The 18,422-nt window shown below is 44.6% G+C and overlaps 1 pseudogene across 1 annotated transcript; it reads left to right on the top strand.

The window, feature by feature from the left end:
- The first annotated feature begins 636 nt into the window (after window positions 1-636).
- On the top strand, window positions 637-3,191 carry LOC143554683 (mitochondrial dicarboxylate/tricarboxylate transporter DTC-like; annotated as a pseudogene). The gene is made up of 6 exons (XR_013139065.1): window positions 637-809; window positions 1,102-1,185; window positions 1,391-1,452; window positions 1,543-1,904; window positions 1,991-2,205; window positions 2,888-3,191. The product of XR_013139065.1 is annotated as a mitochondrial dicarboxylate/tricarboxylate transporter DTC-like (transcript).
- Window positions 3,192-18,422: the final 15,231 nt, after the last annotated feature.

Below are 18,422 nucleotides of genomic sequence, written 5' to 3'. Positions count from 1 at the left end.
GTACAGGCGGTTTTGAGAACAGAATCTAGGAAGGTTGCTAAGCATGAGGCATCGTGTTTGGAGAATCAGCACGTGTTCATTCCATTTGCCTTCGACACTTTTAGATCCCTAGCTCCCGAGGCGGTTCGCTTCTTGGAGCGGGTGCAGAAGGTGGTCTACATTGACTCGCAGAGCCCGAGGAACCAATGATTTATATTTAGTAGAATAGGTTTTGGGATTCAAAAGGGGATAGCGGCGCAACTTATTACTCGCTTACCCATTATCCAAATATAGCTCGATTTGTGTTATATATAAATTTAACTGGAAAAAAAATTAAAAAGAATACTAATAATCTATTTCATTCCATTATTCATTATGATCTTCCCATTCCATTAACTCCTACAAACATGTCCTTAATTTTTAATATCCAATTTGTGGATATGATAACATATAAATAATGCTTTTCTTTCCGATTTTCATTTATACTAAAAATAAATTTTACAAAATTGGTGGTAAACAAATATACATTCAAAGATAAAGGGAATATCAATTCATGGCCAAAGAAAAATAAAAGAAAGAAAGAAAGAAAAATAATAATAACCAATAAATAATAAACAATCGACCATCAATATAACATATAAGCAAGCAGTGTCTCACACAAACAGAGAGATAGCCGCTGCCCTGAATCTGAAACCCTCATTTCTTTGAAAATGGGAGATGAGAAACCAAAGCCAACTGGCGGCGTCTGGCCCACCGTCAAGCCCTTCGTCAACGGCGGAGCTTCCGGCATGCTTGCTACATGTGTTATTCAGCCAATTGATATGATAAAGGTACACCATTTCACTTCAAGTATATCTTTTTACTTGTGGGTAGTCTTCAATTGCACTTATTTTAGGGTTTTACATCTGGGTTTTTTTTTTCTTTTTTGAATATATTAAATAACCTTTTTTTGTGGGTTTTATGCTTTAAATTTACATATTATTATTAATGTTTAAGGTATTTAGGTTGAAGATTTGGGGAAAATGGTATATGTGGGTTTGTTAAGTTGTGAACTTGGAGTTGTAATGCATTGTCATATTTATTATTATGTTATTATGCTAAGTTTTTATTGATTGCTTGCAGGTGAGAATCCAGCTTGGTCAAGGATCGGCTGTACCGGTGACGAAGGAAATGCTGAAAAACGAGGGTGTTGGTGCTTTTTACAAGGTTTGCATTACTCATATATGTGTAATTATGAAAGTTGATTCGTTGTGTCTTTTTCGTTAACATTATTCTATTGTTTCACTCTTATTATGTTTAATATATGTAACTATCATACTCTGCTTGGATATCTTATAAACATGGTTTGAATCTTTTGATGTCTAGGTGTTTCGTAATGAATATTTTTTAACAAATGTGTTGTGCGGTGCAGGGTCTGTCTGCCGGGCTGCTAATGCAAGCAACATACACGACTGCCAGACTTGGTTCATTCAGGTGAGTGATCATTTGATGAATAAACCATGTTTGAAAAATATGCTTTATCAGTATGAACCATTGATTTATTTGCTGTTTGATAACTTATAGGATTTTAACAAACAAGGCACTTGAAGCGAATGAAGGAAAGCCACTTCCATTATACCAAAAAGCTTTGTGTGGGCTGACAGCTGGCGCAATTGGAGCAAGTGTCGGGAGTCCAGCTGATCTGGCACTCATTCGTATGCAGGCCGATGTGACCCTACCCTTAGCTTAGAGGCGTAACTACACAAACGCGTTTCATGCTCTGTATAGGATCACAACAGATGAAGGTGTGTTGGCTCTTTGGAAAGGTGCGGGTCCCACTGTTGTTAGGGCTATGGCTTTGAACATGGGAATGCTTGCTTCGTATGATCAAAGTGTTGAGCTTTTTAAGGATAATTTGGGTGCTGGTGAGGCTGCTACAATTTTAGGTAAGTTACACTCATACCTTAATAATAATGCAATATATATGTATATTGGTATGTGTGTATGTATGAATTAACACATGGTTTTGCAGGTGCGAGTACGGTATCTGGTTTTTTTGCTGCAGCCTGCAGTTTGCCTTTTGATTATGTGAAAACACAAATTCAGAAAATGCAGCCCGATGCAGAGGGGAAATACCCGTACACTGGATCTTTGGATTGTGCTTTGAAAACCCTAAAAGCTGGAGGACCTTTTAAGTTCTATACAGGATTCCCGGTTTATTGTGTTAGGATTGCCCCTCATGTCATTGTACTCTTTCTCTCTTCTCACACGTAGGCTTGTAAACAAACCGAACGAACACGAACAGGGCATGCTCATGTTTGTTCATTTGCTTTAATCGAACAAACAAGCGAACACAAACAGAGTTTTATTTTTTATGTTTGTTTGTTAAGAAAATGAGTGTGTTCGTGTTTGTTCGTGAATGGCGTGAACGAACGGTTCACGAACATAAACGAGCTTAAAGAAACGGAAATAACTAAATATAGATGAACAAACATAAACGAACATAACTGAGCAAAAGCCAGTTAAAAGTAAACGTGAGCGGTGAGCATCAATATGTTGGGCCTAAAAAGCTAGACTAAGTTGTAATGGTTGACATTTTAATTTCATAAAACTTGAATACATGGTATGATCCCGAAAAATTTAGATGAATATATAACTTAAGCAAACGTAAAGTAACAAACATAAATGAACATAAACAAACATAAATGAGCATATACGAATTAAACTGAACGAACACAAACGAACGTTCACAGACATAAATGAACGAATTAGACGTTTTAATGTTTGTTTATTTAACTAAATGAACTAAAAGTTTTGTTTATGTTTGTTTGTTTACTAAATAAACGAATCACACCGGCGTGTGTCTGCATGCAATAATAGTATGATTTGATAATAAATGTTTCTGATATATTAGTTTCTGGTTACACAGATGACATGGATCTTCCTCAATCAAATTCAAAAACTAGAAAAGAAGGCAGGATTATAATAATATATTCGGGCTGGGCTGGAACCAAAGAAGCTGCCGGATGAACTGAAATAACACTGTTGTACTTGTTGCAGGTTTTGCGCACTTAGCATCTCCAAGTATACTTATTAATTCGGAAAATTCTATTTTTCATATGATTATACTATTTTGTTGTTCAGGCCTTTTAGGGTAGGGTTAATTTCATTGATTTTGCTTAGGTTCAGACTGTCATTTCAGCAAATAAATCTATGAACTTTTGTCATGCTTATATGGTCTCGAGTCATAAATAACGTTTACCTGAACTGTAACAAATCTATTTACTTTTCATTACTTCATAGAAAAAAACTATGTACATGAACAAATTAATTCTAAAAAGGATCAAATTGGGAGTAGGGGTGATGTTTTGTTTTCCTATTTAATCCCTGAGTTTGCGTGTACCGTGGGTCTTGGTAAGTATTTGTTCCATACCTTTCAAATTTGCATCTGCCAGTCTTTTTGTGGTTTCTTCATCTTTAGAAAAATACAAAACACAATTAGCCTGAAAGATTCAAGTTTTAAAACACGATACTGGTCACTAAAGGTGCCAGGATAACAAAATGATTGCAATAGTAATCTGAACATTTGAAGATTTAGGATGAAATGGCCGCATCTTAATGCTGACAATGAGCATAAAGAGAAACATACCAGGAGGGCATCCTGTGGGGCTGTTGGGGCACTTTTCACAATTGATAACACAGTAGAAGTAGCATTCGATCTCTTGGGCCTCGGTGTTGTGCTTCATGCACTGAGTAGGGCATTCGCGCTTACATAACGTGTCTGCATGTGCCTTGTGGTGCAAGCAAGCTAGCATGATTAGGACAAGGAAAGTCATGGTATTCATGTTTGTATTAATCTGTTGTCTATCTCTCTCTCTATATATAATATATGTATATCTGTCTATCTCTATTTCTATTGTTCTATCTATAGTTACAAAATGAGGAAGAGCATAAGAAGGGGTAATATAGTCTCATTTCATTTCTCTTCCTGGATTTTTCTTCATAATAAGGGGCTATTTGTAGTTGGGTTTGATGGTTTAAGGTTTGGTTGAGATTATTTGCTACATGTGTTCCTATAATTCTTGGCTTCCATGTTTTATGGAGGGGCCTCTAATAACTTTGTTGTTAACAAACTTTTGGTTGGTGATTCTCTAAAATCTTTCCAAATATAGAAACCAAAGGAAAAGGGTTGATTGTAAACACATAACTCATTGATCCCATCAACTAGAGATTAATGACGTTCAGGGTTAGGTCGGTTTTAGTTTAAAAAATTGGTGTGAAGAATTTTTATATCGAATTAAAGCTTTGTAATTAGTGTACATATCACAATAGGGGTTTTATAAACCATTTGCAGCGACTAACCATCTAAACCGAAGCAATTTGGTCAGTTTGGCCGATTTGATATGTGTATGCTTGTTTACATTTTTTAAAAACCAACTTTGTATGTTAGTTTTCAGTTTGAAACTTGAAACCGACCAAGTTGTTTATCTTTATTACTTGTTTTTTTCTCTAATTGTCTTAACAAAATCGTTTTGGTTAGTCTGGTTGCCTACTAATTTAAAAGTTGGGTCAGGTCATGGGTGTTACTTGTCATTTATCAACAAAAAAACCAATTCCACTATATTGTACAAATAACAGACCTATAAACGAGTGATAAAATTCACTATATCATTAAAAAGTATACACGTGAATTATCTAAATCGTCACGTCTTGTCAAAGTCCATCTATCAGTTGCTCACCAGACGGTATATTGTACAAAAACACATATGGGTGCATATGACGGTGCAGTGGCAAGTTCTTGTCCAAGTCAATCTGGCATTTGCTCACCAAATGGTATGTTGTACAAACAAACATATGGATGTGTAGGGGTTGGTGTTTCTCGGGTTAGGTTCAGGTTCCATTTGGTAGCTTGATTACACCACCGCAATTAACGCGGGTGTGCAAATCAGGTAAAGCTTTGGGTATGCGAAGCTAAAGGAACGGGGTGAAATGTGACTGTTGAACAGTCTCTTGACTTTTGAATTCAACAAAGTTAACATACTTTCTATATTTTTTTTACAGAAAACCAAGCATATTTTTTTCCAATACATTTACCAAGTTTTCTATTTTTTGCACCACCAAATGGATTCAAGCAAGAAACTATCTCGCTCGAGAGGTGGTTCGAGCAAGAAAGTGTCTTGCCCGAGAGGTGGTTGAAGAGGTAGGTCCCAGCAGAGCCCAGTTGGACCCACAGGACTCACCTTGAAGAGAGACGTTTGCGCAGAAACCAACTGGATCCGCAGGACCCGCCATGCTCAGAGACGTGACGTCCTTACGCGCAGTACGCAAGCTGTTCCCGCAGGAAATGCCTCCCAATGGTGTACTCCGCCTGTTCCCGCAGCTGCGGATACAAGCCATCAGGGAAGGCCACCCGCGCAGCAAGGCTACACGCACAAGGCACTTAGCTCTCAATAATTCAGTAGTCACCTAAAGGAATGAGCAAAGCCGGGAACAATCCCGCACAAAGGCGGGAGGGGGAATACTCCCGCCCAAATGAGCCAGTCCGTACGATACTGGAAGATCTTTTGTATTGTACCTGACGAGGTATGGGCAAAAGATCTGACCAGAGATACGACAGCCCATTGACAACAGTATGGCGAGCAGCATGCTCTTTTACTGTATGTCACTATTAGCCGCTACCTACTCACCAACTCCTGTCATACCACGTGCATAGCCTGCAGTTGGTGGAAAAGGAATAGTACACAGCAGGCCTGGTCACTGTCAGCCGCTGCCTACCCACCAACTACCAGCATGGCACGTGCGTAGGCCACAGTTGGTAGAACAGGAATACTATTCAACCGGCTATACCCTCTTGGAAACCTACCTTCGGCTATAAATACCCCAAATGGTATGATCATCTCATCTTATCTTGTATCTTATCTTGTATCTTACATCTTATACCTGATATCTGCTCCAGCAATCTCTTAATATACACTTATATTCAAGAGCAATCTAGTCTGATTCTCACGCCGGAGGGTGGTCACAAGGAGGTACCCCCCCCCCCTTCTCAGTGACGAGCTCACGGTGTCTGTTTTGCAGGTTATCAGAAGAACCATCTTTGCCGGGTCTAACCCCTCGTGGGAAACATCTATTTAACCCCCAGATTATCCGTAATCTGCCCGGGGTCGATTAGTGTTTCTTCATTGGCGCCATCCGTGCATAAAAGCTAAAACTTCATTTCTTTTCAGTTTTTTCAAACTTCTGGAAAGATGGTTAAAAAAACTCCGGTAACCACAACCCCAGCTACTAAGGGGAATACCGGCGACTACACAGTTTTTACGAACACTACCCCGGTTACCCAAGCTGGGGCAAGTGCAGTAAATAATCGCTCACTGGGATTCACCGATACCCAGTTAGAGAGACAACGAACGAGGCTCCCCCGCCAAACACTCGATGAAGTTAAAGCGTGGGCGGAAGCACGTCAAAAAGAATTCCAAGCTGAGTTGGATGAACGCTTACGTTCACTCCAACAGCCTGAGGAATTCGGAGAGTACTGGGACAATGATTCGGAGGAATCCGATAGTGACGCAAACCCTCGTCATAGGGCGAAAGGGAAGCGTAAGGAAACGGACTCCCAACCGAGAAGGCGTTTTGGAGAAACCTTCAAACCAAAAAACGCAGGTGGAAACCCACGTGACTTCTCCAAAACATTTACACCAACTGCTGCAAAGGCGGGAACGTCCAAATTTGCAAGGGACATTGCGGAAGCAATCGTCCCGAAAAGTGCCAAACAGATGTCCAACATCGGCACTTACGATGGTATATCTGATCCAGACGATCATTTGAACAGGTTCATAGCGGGGGCAACCGTCAGTAGTTGGACGGAACCTACGTGGTGTTACATGTTCCAAATGACGCTTGTTGGGGCAGCTAGGGCGTGGTTCGATCGTCTACCGGTCCACCAAATCTACGATTGGGAAGACTTCCAGCAGAAGTTTAGCCAACACTTCAGCCAACAAAGAAAGTATACCGAAGAGCAATGGACAATCCTCAAATGCATTCGAGAGGAAGATGAATCTTTGCCAGACTTCATCACTCGCTTCAACTCAAAGAAGCTAAGTCTGGGTAATATTAGCGAAGATCTTGTTCGCGCTGCTTTCATCCAGGGCGCGAACGACCCAGAGCTCATCCGCACCTTAACGGGTAAAGATGGCATGCCATCCACATGGGATGCCATCATGACAGCAGCTAAACGCTTTGCGGAAACGGAGAAGCAACTGGGTAGAGATCTCCCCCAGAGCACAAACCTCTACACCCAGAAAACAAGAGAAGACAACGTCCTTACCGCCCGACTAAACAAAAAGCTGAAGCTAGGCATTTGGCAGTCAAGGGTAAACTTTGACACCTTATCCGGCTTGCATCATCGGTTAGGCGGAAGGGATAACGTACAGTCGAACCAGAAATCCAGATGGACGCCACTCACCAAAAGCGTCACTGAGATATTCGCCACTGAGGAGCTCCCATGGCCAAAAGCTCCAATAATCCGACATCGTCACAATGCTGATCGGAGCAAATACTGTGACTTTCACAGGACAAAAGGCCACAACACTGAAGAATGCACAGACGTAAAGGACATCGTCGAAGCATTTGTCAGAGATGGGACGCTCGCACACCTCGTGGCGTAACGAACGCTGAGCAGGCTGATGCGTGTAGAACCCCAGCTGGGGAAAACACGAATAAAATTGCAGCTTCAATGCCGGAGACTACATACTGCGTAAACAACGAGATCCCGAACCAGGTGCATATCGCCTCGATGGCACTCCCATCCCAACAACATGGAAGGGAGCTCAATTACACAGTTTGCATGTAGATCAATTCCAAATTTGTAAAGAAAAGGCCCAGAGCCATTTCTAATGGAAATGATTCTCCTTAGAACATCGACGCTGATGATTTTACATTTATACTTATGAACTTTCCACACGGATATGCCGGTCTTCACCGCATACATAAGTGTGAAAGAAGTCGTTGCGTGGGGAAGGCGGCAAAACCCGCATAAACCCAAAAAACGGCAAACCTTCACGCAGGTCAGTTAAAGGTAAAGTTCAGTCATCCCACTAAATGAAAGTGCCGGTCAATCCGCACGAATCATGATAAGAGGAAACTGAACACTAACCTATTAACAACCGCGCGTCGAACGGTTAATTTATTCAACACTGATGCCGGTACTCACCGCATAATTACGTGGAAAGTCGTTGCGTGGGGAAGGCGGCAAAACCCGCATAAACCCAAAAAACGACAAACCTTCACGCAGGTCAGTTAAAGGTAAAGTTCAGTCATCCCACTAAATGAAAGTGCCGGTCTATCCGCACGAATCATGATAGAGGAAACTGAACACTAACCTATTAACAACCGCGCGTCGAACGGTTAATTTATTCAACACTGATGCCGGTACTCACCGCATAATTACGTGGAAAGTCGTTGCGTGGGGAAGGCGGCAAAACCCGCATAAACCCAAAAAACGGCAAACCTTCACGCAGGTCAGTTAAAGGTAAAGTTCAGTCATCCCATTAAATGAAAGTGCCGGTCTATCCGCACGAATCATGATAGAGGAAACTGAACACTAACCTATTAACAACCGCGCGTCGAACGGTTAATTTATTCAACACTGATGCCGGTACTCACCGCATAATTACGTGGAAAGTCGTTGCGTGGGGAAGGAGGCAAAACCCGCATAAACCCAAAAAAACGGCAAACCTTCACGCAGGTCAGTCATAGGTAAACTTTGGTCATCCAACTAAATGAAAGTGCCGGTCCTAACCGCACAAATCATGAGAGGAAACCGAACCTATTGACAACCGCGCGTCGAACGGTTAACTTATTCTAAACACTTAGAAAATTTCTAAAAAGATGAGGAAAACCTCCACGCAGGTCAGATATAGGTAAAGTTTAGCCATCCTAAGTGCAAGTGACGGTCCTACCCGCACAATCACGAAAGAGGAAGCAAAACTTCAACCTATTATCTACCACGTTCAAAGGTTAACTTATTCTAAACACTTAGAAAATTTCTAAAAAGATGAGGAAAACCTCCACGCAGGTCAGATATAGGTAAAGTTTAGCCATCCTAAGTGCAAGTGACGGTCCTACCCGCACAATCACGAAAGAGGAAGCAAAACTTCAACCTATTATCTACCACGTTCAAAGGTTAACTTATTCTAAACACTTAGAAAATTTCTAAAAAGATGAGGAAAACCTCCACGCAGGTCAGATATAGGTAAAGTTTAGCCATCCTACTAAGTGCAAGTGACGGTCCTACCCGCACAATCACGAAGGAGGAAGCAAAACTTCAACCTATTATCTACCACGTTCAAAGGTTAACTTATTCTAAACACTTGGAAAATTGCTAATTTAAACTAAAGTATGCATGAGCAAGTCATATAACGTTTATAAAGCAAGTCATCCAGTGAAAGTAGCGGTCTTACCCGCACAAAGATTTATATTTCATAATATTCATTACAAGAATGGCCGGGTAACTACCCGCCTACAAGAATATAAATCTATACAAGCTAAACCTATCCTAACAGTGGGAAGGGATCTTCAGGATCAAGCTTCAGGACCACTTCCACTTGGACCAGCACCATCAGTAGAGCGTGACGGTTCAAGGAAAGCTTTAAGGATAGCTAGCCCATCATCAGCAGCAGCAACTTCGTTCACCTTCTCCACCACCGGATGCGGGAAGGCGGCATACTGATTCACTGCTTGGTCATAAACAGCTTCAGTATCCACATCATACAAAGGGAAGTTGGAAGACGGGATGCCTTTCTCAACGAACCCTAGACCAAGCAGGAAGCCGGCCTTTTCCCCATCCTCATGAGAAGCGTTGAGGGCTGCGCTCATGGCATCGTCGTATGATGTGTCCGTGAAGACTCGATGCACAACCTACAAAAAAAATATACAAGTATCAAAACCTTTTCTATTTACAAAGAAAAGCGTGAAGACATTATGAAGCTAAGCTTACCTGAGACAACGCTTCTCGAAGAAGCCATTCCTTGGTAACCAGAGCGTCCTGGAGGGCAGCTTGAGCTTGGTTACCGGCGCGTTCGGCTTCACTTTTGTTAAGGTTGGCAAGCAACACTTCTTTAGCCGCAGCCTCTTCAACGCCCTTTAGCTTCCGCTCAGTATGGTCAAGCACCCCCCTCTGGTCCAAGATCTCTTGGAGCTTCTTGGCGTCTTCCATCGCCAAGGCATCATGAGCCTGTTGGAGCGCCTCTAGTTTGGCTTTAAGTTCCTCATTCTCGAGGCGTAAAGGCTCAGCAACAGCTTCAGCCTTAGTGGCCCTCTCGGTTGCGTTCCGTGCAGTTTCCTTAGCCAGCCGAAGCTGTTCGTTAACAACTTGGGCAGCCTTGGAACGGGCCTCGAGCCGGGCCTGAACTTCAATCTCGAGGGCCTTGAAGGCCTTCTCCTTTTCCGCAGCCACTGCGGTAAGCCTCCTATTTTCCTCCCGGACAGCCCGCGCCTGAGCTACTTCTTGGATGCGAGCTGCTTTTAACTTGTCGTTTTCACGACAAAGCAGCTCGACGCGCGACTGCATCCGGGCCAGGAGAACCCGAAGCTCATTGGTTAGCCTACCCTCCTGGTAGCTAGTCATGGCTTCCCCCAACGCACCACTGGGAGCTGCGTGACGAGCCCACTCCACGCACTCCACAGGCGTGCGAAGGGTTGTTCCTCGGCGGATGTTCCATCGTGGAACATACACTTCATTGGAATCCGACACTGCAAAAAACAAAAAGCAGTTAGGAAAAGATGATAAAAAAAAAGGCTAAAAGAACCCTACGCACCTGTAGGGTCGACAACAGGCCGATAGCCGCCAAACCCATCACCTGAACCCAAGGGAAATCCATCCAAGAGGTCAGGCAGATGGGAAGGAGGCAGAGGTTGGTGAGAAGCCCCAAGTATACCTGGAGGATCGGCCGTAGCTGCCGAAGTCGGAGGAGGCATGGAGGCCGCCGCGGTAGAAACCAACGGAGGTGAACTCACCGGAGGTGAACTCACAACCGTGGTCGCCGCTGCGGAAGTACCCGCAGGAATAGTCACCGCCGGCTCAGTAACAGATTCAGTAAATATGGCACTGACAGCCGGCGGAGATGTCATCGCAGTTGGAACAGTTGGCTCAACTGGGTGAGCAACTGAACCAACTGAAGCAGGCGCAGCCGCCTGGGTCATCGCCTCAGGTAGGTTGACCAAACCTACCGTCATGGGTCCGGAGGTGCTCCTCCCCGCTCCACTCTGGAATGCGATAGCATCCACGCCTGCACAAAGAAGATATAAGTATAATGGCGGAAAGATATGAAGTTAAAAAGAAGTTTGTACTTACGGGTTTTCTTGAGCCTAAAAGTGCGAACAGGCGGGGACGAACCCGATGGAGCCGGCCTCTTCACGCCGCTCACCGTCGTTGTCCTAGGCTGCTCGGAGGGGACGGTCGTCTCAGCCTCCGGAGCAGTGGTCTTATCACCACCAGGGTTCCCCGCCACCTCCTCGCTGTCAGTCTTTGAATCAGACCGAGGCACCGGATCGGCAGTGGAGGCAACCTTCGCCTTCCCCTTCCCGCCGGCAGCCTTCTTCTTCCGCACCAACGGAGGACCATCTGCGGATTCCTCATCAGAACACAAGATTAGAGGAATTCCAGCAGAGGTTTCAGCATTGAGGGGTCGAGGGTTGAATAACTCCTTACCTGGCCGCCTGGCGCTCAGGATCTCGTGGCCTGGCGGGTAGACCTCCACGAACCGATCCGCCGTCTGTTCAAGGATGGGCAACTCGTTCTCATCTAGAGCACGAGTACCCATTCGAGCGGGACTATCAGCCTCCCGCGGATGCAGGAGCGACTGCAAGTCGTTCCCCTCTGAAATAAAAGAAAAACAGTTAGAAGACAAACCTATATAAACAAAGAAGACAGAGCATACCGTAAGGGACAGAGTTCAAACCGTATTCGAGGACGATGGGAACCTGTGACGCCTCCTTCCACACCCGGCTCATCCCAAGCATCACCATCCCAGACTCCGCAAAGCGGTAGACCGGAGTCTGGACCCGGGAGATCTTGGCGAACCACTCCGCCTCCTGGTAGTTGAGGGCGTGAAGGGCGGGGAGTGCTCTCCCATTCTTAAAGGTCATCGCAAAAGGGATGACGCGAGCGGAGATATAAAAAAACTCACGCTTCCACGACCGAAGACTGCGCTCGGTAGCGCAGATCTTCAACCCCTTGATCCGATTGACCAAGGTGTACCACCCCTGGATGCACCTCCAAGAATAGAAGGTCATCAACCGGTCAGGATGGAGCTCCACGCCCAGAATGAGGCACACCCACTCAAAGTGGCGATCTTGGCGATCGCCATCGGGTGTACCTCCGTCAGATGCACGCCGTGCCTCTCCAAGACACGGTATACAAACTTCGTCAATGGGAACCTTAGAATCCCATAAACGAAGAATGCAGCGTACACCCCTATCTTGCCCTGGGGGGCATCGTACACCGTCTGGTGTGGCTCCGGAAACTCAGGCTCGAACGACTCGAGCATGAACTTCCGGACGACGTACCGATAGAGGTCGGCCGGAAGAGCACACTGGCATTCGCCAGCAGTGCTCTTATCGTCTTTATCAGACGTAGACGTCGGGATCTCGACGTGCACGTCAGATTCTTCGGCAGCAGCTTCAAAATCGTAGGTAGAAGATATGGTTTGGAGGTAAAGAAGAGTGATTTCAGGAGAATGCTTGGCAGAAAGTATTCGCCGGAAATCGTTTACAAGAAGAGAAGAGTGAGTGTGAATTACAAGAGACCCTGTCCCCCTTTATATACTCATCGCAATTAATGCGATGAATTTAATGCGGAAGAGAGAGAAATCGCAGGTGTAATGAAACTATGACACGTGGCAAAGTGCAAGCTGGCAACAGCTGTTGAAAGGACGCGTGCCATTAATTTCGCGGCTATGCGCCCGAAAAATCGCGCCCACGCGTCTGAAAAAGCGTCTGGAATGACCATGTACTGTCACGTCACCATAACTTCCTGCACGTCCTGACACAGTGTCACACCCGGCCCTGAGCGGCGGAAACAGCCGGGCGCGCGCGAGTGGGGATTGATAATTAAGCACGGGCCATTGCAAACATTCAAAGATTTTCATTGCGCATGAAATGTTTAATACAAATACATTACATTGTTTAAAAATTTCATAAAAACATCCAAGTATAAAAACTGTTGAAGATTTCCATGCCATATCCCCTTGCGCGGCGGGAACAACCCCGCGCATCGAAGGGATAGAACTAAAATCTTCCAAAAAGCTAGTTTTAGATGTTCAGCGTGAGGTGCTCTAAGTGTGACTCCATGCGCTACCTAGTTATCTCCTGAAAGACACGTAAAAACATTTGAATCAGTATAAACTGAGTGAGTTCACAAGTTTTAGTAACTTGATAAATCGTATTGCATCATAATCTTGATACAAATCATTCTGAAACATAATTCTGATAGCATCATTAAAACACATGCTCGGTAAAACAGTTCTATCAACATATTCTGATAAAATCGTTCCGCGGGTTACGCGCGAACATTCCTGGGAACTGTGCTCGTCTATGCAAAGTGGCGCTGCCACTACGAGCTAAAATAAGTAATACCGTCCCGCGGGTTACGCGCGAACGTTTCAGGAAAATGTGCTCGTCCATGCAAAGTGGCGCTGCCACTACGAGCTAATTAATAATTCCGTCCCGCGGGTTACGCGCGGACGTTGTGCCGGAAAACAAGGCGCTCGTCCATGCAAAGAGGCGCGACCCCTACGAGCGGGCTCAAACCCATAGTACTGCCCCATGACCATACTAGGCACTCGTCCATGCAAAGAGGTGCGACCCCTACGAGTGGGTGGATCAAACCAGCAGTCCCTACCCTTAGAGTTCCAATGGTAAAGTGATCACTTACTCGAGTTCTAGCGCACATACATCGAAAACCTTAGATAACCGTTCGCATTGCTCATCATGAAACATAATTTAAACACATAATCGCTTGCATAGCTTGTAAGTATACCATGATAAAACATTATTTAAGTACGTGTCCCTCGCCCCGAAAACAGTTTAAAAACAGTGAAAATAGCGAGAATAGGGGCTGTGAGACTCACCTGTGGTTCTTGTTAAGGGGTTAATCGAGATTCGGGTTTTCTTGGTGTTGGCCTCGGAATCGAAGGTCTAGAATACGATTAAATAACAAGAAGTATATATATTAAGATCAAGAATTGGGAGAATATAAGGGTTGGAAAGTAGATCTCAAGGTTATATTCTCGGCTTACCTAGTAACAGGATCGGAAATGAAAACAACGGATGCTTGGGAGATGATTAGTGCAAGTTGCAGTTCTTAAGAGAGAAGTTTGAAGTGTGTTTTGGTGATGATAATTTAGGTTACATATTTATAGGCAAACTCAAGGGAACACAATCCCTTGCTCTAGGGGATTGTAATCTTTTCATATCTAGGGGTAATGATGATAAAGTATGGAAATTATTATTATTTATTTAAAAGTGGAGTAGTGGATAAAAGATTTTGATTTTGATTTGGTCAGGACATGCAGGTCTGTGGTTGGTGGGAGTAGGGTGACTGACAGTTGACTTTTCATGTTACAGTGTGCTTTTTCAGGTACTTTGTCAGTGTACAGTAAAAAGTGGAAAATCTCTGAAACACGCTACCGTTTCTTTTTGGGCGGGAGTAATCTCCTTACTACTGGAGAATAGACTAAGTGTTCTGCGCGTATTACTTTGTGTGCATAGCTTTCTGCGTGAAGGACATTTCTTTGCTGCGGGTAGGTGCGTGACCTTCTCGCAGTCAGGGACATTGAGTTTCATTTGTAGATTCTCCAGGTGGTCTTGGTATTTCAACATAGTGATCAGTTATGTTGAAGTCAATTCCATCTTGGAGCTTCAGACAAACTAGTTCTCAATGTTCCCGCCATGCGGGGAGGTTAGTTCCCTTCCGCACGCGCATAAACGATTTAGGGTGTACCCGCCTTAGCATCATGCGTGACGGTCAACCCATTAGACATCATAACGTTAAGGTACATGAAAACATAAAGCCAAAACATTCGCGCATGGCGCATATAACATATGCTCACGCTGGTTCTTAACATGGCGCGCTCGCGCAGGGCGCACATAACAAATGCACGTGCTGACTATCATGGCGCGCTCGCGCAGGGCGCACATAACAAATGCACGCGCTGACTAACATGGCGCGCTCGCGCAGGGCGCACATAACAAATGCACGCGCTGACTAACATGGCGCGCTCGATATTTACAATCACCTAATTATTAGGTTGATTACTTAGTTTATAGGATTGAGAAATTTACCGGGTGTCACATTCTCCCCCTGTTAAGCGAATTTCGTCCCGAAATTTAGGAGACGCTGCTGGCAGAAGCCATGTTCTGAAAGAGGTGTGGGTATTTCTGGCGCATTTGATCTTCTCTTTCCCAAGTGAATTCAGGCCCACGCTTTGAGTTCCAATGAACCTTTACTAACTTGATTCGACTTCTGCGCAACTTTTGTTCTTTCCAATCGGTTACGGCTATAGGCTCTTCTACGAAGTGCAGTTGTTTGTCGATGTGAATCTCTTCCAACGGTAAAATCAACGTTTCATCAGATAAACACTTTTTGAGGTTGGACACATGAAACGTATCATGAACTCCACTGAGTTCGGCGGGTAAACGGAGTTTATAAGCAACCGGACCGATCCTTTCCAGGATCTCAAATGGTCCAATGTAGCGCGGATTCAACTTTCCTCGCTTGCCGAAACGGGGGACTCCTTTCCATGGAGAGACTTTCAAAAGTACTTTATCCCCTACTCGAAATTCCAGTGGTTTCCTTCGCACATCTGCGTAGCTCTTCTGTCTATCGCGCGCTGTCTTAAGGCGATCCCTTATCTGAAAAATCTTGTCTGTTGTTTCTTGGATCAATTCTGGACCAGTCATTTGCTTGTCACCCACTTCAGCCCAGCACAGTGGGGATCTACACTTGCGCCCGTACAAAGCTTCGAACGGCGCAGCCTTGATACTTGTGTGATAACTGTTGTTGTAAGAAAATTCAACCAACGGGAGATGAGTATCCCAGCTACCACCGAAATCGATTGCGCACGCGCGCAGCATATCTTCCAATGTCTGGATTGTTCGCTCGCTTTGCCCATCCGTTTGAGGATGATAAGCTGTACTCATATCAAGGCGAGTACCTAGAGCTCCTTGTAACGATCTCCAAAATCTTGAGGTGAACCGACTATCTCTATCAGAAATGATGGACACTGGGACTCCATGTTTTGAAACTACTTCTCGAATATACAATCGGGCTAACTTTTCCATCTTATCGGTTTCCTTGATCGGCAGGAAGTGCGCTGACTTAGTTAGCCGATCTACAATAACCCAGATCGTGTCATAACCCCCAGGTGTCCTTGGCAGTTTGGTGATGAAGTCCATAGAGATTTGTTCCCACTTCCACATGGGAATTTCTGGCTGCTGAAGTAACCCCGACGGCTTCTGATATTCAGCCTTTACTTTTGAGCACGTCAGGCACTTACTGACATACGTCGCGATGGCGCCTTTAAGTTTGGTCCACCAATACAACGCTTTAACATCTTGGTACATCTTGTCTGCGCCAGGATGTACGGAATACCGCGTCTTGTGAGCCTCGTTTAATACTTGCTCACGCAATCCTCCCTTGAGAGGGACCCATATGCGGTTAGCGAAATATAGATTGCCGTTCTTAAGTTCCAAATTCTTAATCATACCCCCAAGGGATTCGTTTTTAGCAAACTCTGGTTTCAAAGCTTCTTGCTGAGCGTCTCGGATGCTGGTAAAGAGATCTGCGCGAATGGTCAGCCTTAGAGCCTTGACTCGTAGTGTTTTTATTCGCTCATTCCTACTTAGCGCGTCTGCTACCACATTCGCCTTTCCAGGGTGATACTTTATTTCACAATCATAATCGTTCAACAATTCAACCCATCTTCGTTGCCTCATGTTTAAATCCTTTTGATCAAATATATGTTGAAGGCTCTTGTGATCCGTAAAGATTACACACTTTGTACCATAGAGGTAATGGCGCCAAATCTTTAGCGCGAAGACAACCGCTCCAAGTTCCAGATCATGCGTTGTGTAGTTCTTTTCATTGGTCTTGAGTTGGCGCGAGGCATACGCTATGACTTTGTCTCGCTGCATAAGGACACATCCGAGTCCCTGATGTGAAGCGTCACAGTAAACGACGATGTCGTCCGTCCCCTCGGGCAGAGACAAAATTGGCGCACTACATAACTTCTGTTTCAACATTTGAAACGCTGCTTCCTGATTTTCGCCCCAAACAAACTTCTTGTCTTTCTGAGTTAGCGCGGTCAGAGGTAGAGCTATCTTGGAGAAGTTCTCAATGAAGCGTCGATAGTAGCCAGCTAGTCCTAGGAATTGCCTCACCTCAGTTGGGGTTTTTGGCGCTTCCCAGTTTTCGATGGCCTTGACTTTGGAAGGATCAACGTGTATTCCTTTCTCGTTTACAACGTGACCGAGAAAGTGAACTTCTCTAAGCCAAAACTCGCACTTGGAAAACTTCGCATACAACTTTTCTTTCCTCAACAATTCCAAAATCAATCTCAGGTGTTGCTGATGCTCGGCCTTGGTCCGAGAATAAATCAGAATATCATCAATAAATACAATCACAAACTTGTCCAAGTATGGTTTGCACACGCGGTTCATCAGATCCATGAATACAGCCGGCGCATTAGTTAGCCCGAAAGGCATCACTAAGAACTCATAATGGCCGTATCTAGTTCGGAAGGCTGTTTTCGACACATCTTCCTCATGGACCCTAAGTTGGTGGTATCCGGACCGTAGATCTATCTTCGAATAATAACTGGATCCTTGCAACTGGTCAAATAAGTCGTCAATCCTCGGTAAGGGGTACCGATTCTTGACTGTCAGCTTGTTCAGCTCCCTATAGTCAATACACATCCGGAACGAACCATCCTTCTTCTTAACAAACAGTACTGGAGCTCCCCAAGGTGAAAAGCTTGGGCGTATGAAACCCTTATCCAATAGTTCCTGTAACTGATTGGATAGCTCTTGCATCTCAGATGGAGCTAGTCGATAAGGCGCTCGAGCTACTGGCGCAGCTCCTGGGACCAAATCAATACGAAACTCGACTTGTCGCGGCGGCGGTAATCCGGGCAAATCTTCAGGAAAAACTTCTGGAAATTCGCGCACTACTGGTAAGTCTTCAATTCTTCGCTCATCTCCTTTCTTCTCTACGACATGCGCCAGGAAGGCGTAGCACCCTTTCCTTAGGCACTTACGCGCCTTTAGGCACGAAATTAGTTTCGTCGCAACTCCCCTTCTTTCCCCTTGAATCACCAAGGTTTCTCCGTTCAACAGTGGGACCCGAACCTGTTTCTCATGGCAAATAACTTCCGCGTGGTTCTCGACTAACCAATCCATACCTATCACAA

This window comes from Bidens hawaiensis, unplaced genomic scaffold (genome assembly GCF_021521415.1).
Source record: "Bidens hawaiensis isolate Kalapana, Puna unplaced genomic scaffold, B.hawaiensis_p1.1 tig00017786_1, whole genome shotgun sequence".
Classification (NCBI taxonomy): domain Eukaryota; kingdom Viridiplantae; phylum Streptophyta; class Magnoliopsida; order Asterales; family Asteraceae; genus Bidens; species Bidens hawaiensis.
This window is presented reverse-complemented; position numbering and strand designations above follow the sequence as displayed.